The sequence below is a fragment of the Heterocephalus glaber genome, unplaced genomic scaffold, assembly GCF_053883595.1.
Source record: "Heterocephalus glaber isolate CG9 unplaced genomic scaffold, H.glaber_assembly_v1.0 deba00001613, whole genome shotgun sequence".
Classification (NCBI taxonomy): Eukaryota; Metazoa; Chordata; class Mammalia; order Rodentia; family Bathyergidae; genus Heterocephalus; species Heterocephalus glaber.
In genome coordinates this window covers 25,028,935-25,034,639 of record NW_028258384.1, presented here as the reverse complement: position 1 = coordinate 25,034,639, position 5,705 = coordinate 25,028,935, and positions in this window count along the sequence as shown.

The window sequence follows — 5,705 nt, the reverse complement described above, 5'->3', positions numbered from 1 at the left end:
CATTCTCTGCTTGTGTACTGTGGCTCTCTGGGATATATTTTGAAATCTAGGTGGAGATAACAATATTTCCATAGCAAGTATGTGGAAATGGCACTGCACAGATCCTGCCATTATTTACCAGTTGAGTTTTCCAGAGGGATGGACCAAGCTACAATTTGACCCACTTGAACCACAGCTCATGGAGCCAAGAATTGCTGATCCAGAATGTGACAAGAGGAGTCTTTCTGTACCTGAGGCCCTGGCATTCTTTATAGGCAACCTATGAATGCCTTCAGTGTCATTTTTTCATGGTCTCAATGACTAGCATCTATCAAACTTGCTTTGGGCCACATGCTTGGTATTCTCTCTTGAACATACAATTTTATTTGTTCCAATTTGGCCAGACTGAGGATTTTTGAGATCTTTCAGTCCTGCTCAGCTTTTCATTATAAATTCTATCTTTAAATAATTTATTTTTCTTATACTTTATATAAGCAGTCAAGAAAATCCATGCTGTTTCTTCCACACTTTTTAAATATATTTCTTCTGCCAAATTTTCTATTTCATTGCTTGTAAGTTCTACCTTAAAAGAAATACTGGGCACAAGTACAATTGAGCCAAGTTCTATGTTACTTCATAACATAGAATAAGGATTGTCTTTTCTCTAGCTTCCAATTCTACCTTCCACATTTCCATCTGTAATCTTATAAAAATTATATTTAACATATGTTTTTCTACCAAAATTTAATCATGATAACAGAGATAATATTTAAAATTATTTAGGCTTTTTTATATATTTCCTCATTCTCTCAGCCTTGACTACAATTGTTCTTAAGGCTATTCATGTCAATATAGGCTTTTTCTAGCATGTATTCAAAACTTTTCCAACTTATACTAATTAGACCTGCTTTAACATTTTGTTTGGTGACAACTACATCCTATTTTTGTACCAATTTATCTTTTAGTTCATTTAGTCTCCTATAGTACTTTACATTTGGTAATTCATAAAAATTAGCATTTATTAATTACAGTTTTGGAGGATGGAACATATAAGATCAACTCACACACTGCTTCTAGGCCTTTTGGGTAAGATCAACTCACAATCAGATTCAGTGTCTGGTGAGGGCTTGCTTTCTTCTGCAAAAATGATAAATCTTACAAAGTTTTTACATGTCTGAAAGGGTAAACAAATTCCTGTAGGTCTCTGTTATAAATGTACAAGACTCATTCATGAGGATATTGCTTACATGACCTAAATGTCATTTTAGATCCCCAGTACTTACTACTATTGCATTGAGGATATTTACATATATACATTTGGGAGAGGGAGAGCACATATACATTCAGACTACTACCCTGAGTATGCAAGGCTCACTCAACATTCAAACGAATCCATGTAGTCCATCTCATTAAGATGATAAAGGAGAATAATCACATCAAAGAATACAAATAAATATTTGACAAAATCTGACTCTAGGAATGTATGTAGGAAAGCTTTATATAACAAATTCACAGAAAAAAATCACACTAAATGGAAAAAAGCTCATGCCTAAGATCCAGAATAGTGCAAGAATGTCCACATTCACCATTTTTATTCAATAAAATTATTGAATTCTTTTTTCTTTGAAGTTAAACATTGATGGGTGCATTTTAGATATATGTAATGATAACATTCATCATAGGGAATTTGTACCTATGCACAATATATTTTAATTCTTTTTTCTTTCCCATTCCCCTCTGCTGCCTTTGACCTCTCCTCCCCTCATTTGCAAAAGATTTGTTTCCATTTTCCCTTCTATTCTCTTTTTTCTTGTCCCTTCCCCCTCCCCCTCTCTTGTTCCCCTTCTCATTTGAATATTTTATTCCCATTTCCAAATATCTATTATATTTTTTCCATATTTCCACTTTCAGTTTCTCAAATCAGTGAAACAATGTGGTATTTAAACACAGGTTTCCAATTTGTCTCACTTAATAGTATGGTCTCAAGGTGCATCCATTTAACTAAAAATGCCTGAAGCTTATCCTTCTTTATGGCAGAGCGGTACTCCATTGTATTAAAAAAAAAAAACACATCTTCTTTATTCATTCATTGGTTGATGGGCATTTGTAGTGTTTCCAAGATTTAGCTACTACAAATTGTGACACTATAAACATGCATGTGCATATATCATTGTGTTGTGATGCTTTTAATTCCTCTGGGAATGGCTGTATCAAATGGAATCCCTAGTTTTAGTTTTCCGAGGAATCTCCACATTAATTTCCACAGTGGTTGCACCAGTCTATACTCCCAGCAACAGTGGAGAAAGGTTCCTTTTTCCCCATGGTTCCACCAGCATTTGATATTGGTTGATTCCCTCATAATAGCCATTCTTTCCGGAGTGAGATGTAATCTCAGCATTGCTTTAATTTGCATCCTTCAAATTGACCAGTGATATCAATTTTTTTCATATATTTATTTGCTATTTCTACTTCTTCATCTGAGAAGTGTCTATTCATTTCAGAGGCCTAATAATTACATTATTGAAATTCTTAACCATAATAATTAAAGAGAATGGAATAAAAGTCATAGAAAGAAATACTACTTAGTAACTTTGTCATTACTGGTACACAGTATCTGACTCTCACAACTTAGAAGAAGGGAGGTTTATTGAAGTCACAGTTTTTAGAGAATTCAATCCACAGTGTAGAAGGGTCCGGTGGAGGAAAGTTGCTCACATCATGGTGACCATGAAACAGACTCAGTGACCCACCTGTTTCCACCTATCTCTACATACTAACAGCACATTCAGCTATGAATTCATTAGTAGATTACTCAACTGATAAGTGTAATGTCCCTAGGACATAATCACCTTCCAAAAGTCCCACTTCTGTACACATAAAGCCTTTATAGAAAATTCTAAACCTTAAACTACAGTGAACCCTCAAGTTAAGACTGGCCTGACACACAAACAGCTTGTCTCTTGTTATCAATAGCATGTACCCAGGTAAACATCCACATCTCAGTTATATTTACTTAAAACCAACTTGAGTTACAACCAGCCCTTGGAAACAGATCAAGTTTGTAATTCAACGGTCCACTGTAAAACATTGTGCCCCAGCCCCCAAAAGTCTCGTGTCCACTTACTTACGTAAAATCTATTTCATCAATTCCTAAGAGTCACCCAAGTTTTAAAAGTTCCAAAATTGCTGAAAAATACAAGTGCACAGGTTCCTCTGGGACTCAATATACACTCTTAACTGTGAGTTCTTGTAAAAATTAAAAAAAACAAGTTAAAAATTTACAATATACAATGGCTCAGCTAAACCATTTCCACTTCAAAAGAGAAGAAATAGGGAAACAGAAAAGAATGGGAACCAAGTAAGACCAAAACCCAGCAGGGCAATCACTAAATCTTATAGTTCTATGTCCAGCAACCAGGGCAAGTAGTGGCAAGATGTGAGCTCCACAGATATTAGGCTATTCCACCCCTACAACATTTCTGGTTGCAGTCCTCCTGGCTTCTCTTTTGGTGTAGCCCTATTCAGTGCCAGGAGCTGTCCTCAGTAAATGTTTCACCTAACAGATCCAAAATCCTAGGGTCTCCACTGCACTTTTGGCTACACTCTTACAGCTGTACACACTGCCCTTTCAGGGGCACACTACCTGGCCTCTCAGGCCTTCTGAATTCTGTGTATAAAACTCCAAGACAACATAACTCTTTCATTCTGCATGTTTGGAAAATCAGCACAATGTGGACCACATCAAGGTCTGGCAACATCTTGAGCAGAAGATGATCTCTCTTGAATTATGAATCCAATGGCCTCTGAGCTCCTGGATGCCTGACCATCAGAAAAATGAATCTTAGGTAACCAATTTCCTAAGTGGGCCTTCTCAAACACTGTGGGCCTTCTCAAAAACCTGACACCTTTGCACTCTTGATGCTGGGAATGATGGGTCTTACAGATTCCTGAGATGTCTTTGAGCATCTTCCCCATTGCCCTGATGCAAATTACTTGGCTTCATTTCAGTGTTAATCCTTTTGGCAACCGTTTTCTCCATGGTCTCAAATTTCAAGCAGTTTCTTTCTGGAAACTACATCTTTTGGTTCTGTCATTTGCTTGTGATGCTTGGCTCATAGTAACAAGCAGTACTCATGCCACAGACTGCATGTTAGGCTGCCTTGAAATTTCTTCTACTAGGTAAATTACCCCACTGACATTAATCTTGGCTTCTCCCAATCCATGGGCAAATGAAATCAAATTTTCTGCCAAAGTATAACACACATGATTTCTAGTCCAACTGCCAGTGGGGTTCTTGTTCCTAAATGAAGCATTCTGCACCTGGATTTTACTGTTTTCATTTCTATCCACTTCTAGTCTTTTGATCTCTGATGAGCATCATCCATCAAACTTTGCTTACAGCATTCTAGGGCTTCTCTAGGCAGTATTTCCAAACTTTTCAAACTCCCCTCATAATGAACTTCCAAATGCTTCTTTTGTTTTGCTGAAATTCTTTTATTGGTACATTTTAGGTATATGATGCATTTACATTTATCACTGGGTGCTTGTACCTGTACATGAGGTATCTTGGTTCTTATTTTTCCCCGTTACCTGTGCACCCTTCATCCCTCCACCCTTCCCTATTTACATACTTTGTTTCCATTTTTTTTCTTTTCTCATAATTTTCCTTTCCATTCTTTCTTTTTCCCATCTCCTCCCACCACCCCTGCCCCTTTGGACCTTTTTCTATTTTGAAGTATCAATTATTAGTTATTAATCCTTTTAGTCCTTATTACACTCTCAGTTTCTCACACTAGAGAAACTATTCTGTATTTACACGTGTGTCTTACTTATTTCACTTAAGAGTATGGCCTCAATATGCATCCATTTAGCTATAAATGACTCTAGTTTCTCATTCTTTATGGCTGAGCAGTATTCCATTTTATAAAAAAACCACATAATTTTTATCCAGTTTCCAGTTGATGGGCACTTGGGCTGTTTCCAAGCTTTAGCTATTACAAGCTGCCGCAATAAACATGGGTACACATATGATGCTTCTAAAGCACATAGTGAGATACAGTCACCTCAAGCACATCATTTCTTTACTAGCAAAACCTGTTTCTTTCCCATCAGTGAGATAAAATACCTGACTCCCTAATTTTGGTTCTTGGCTCAGAGTTTTAGTTTTTGTTCAGCAGACCCTAAGGCAAAAATAGCATGGTGGAAGGGTCTGGGTGGATGATATTTGGTGATCCCTCAGCAGCATGGAAATAGAGAGAGAAAGGATGATCTAGAAAGGGAGATAAACTCTTTCAGATCACTCCTCCAGTGGCCTGTCTCTTCCATCCAGACCCCTACTCCTAACAACACATTCAGTTCTGAACATTTCATTGCATTAATCACCTGATGCCCTCATGAGTAGAGTGGATCTCCTTCCTAAAACCCATTTCTGAACACATGAGGATTTTAGGGTGACATTCTGGAACTAAACCATTACACATAGAAATAGGAAGGAAGAAAATTCAATTAACTTTACCTGAAAATATGATTTTATACATAAAAATACAAAAGATTCCGTTAAGGCATTATTAGATTTGATAAATTAATTCAATATAGTTCTACAATACAAAAATCAAACTACAAAAATTATCAGAATTTTTATGCACCAGTAAATATATGGTTAAGAAAGAAGTCATGACATGAATCCCAATCACAATAGCAACATCTAGAAACTTTAAAGTAGAAAA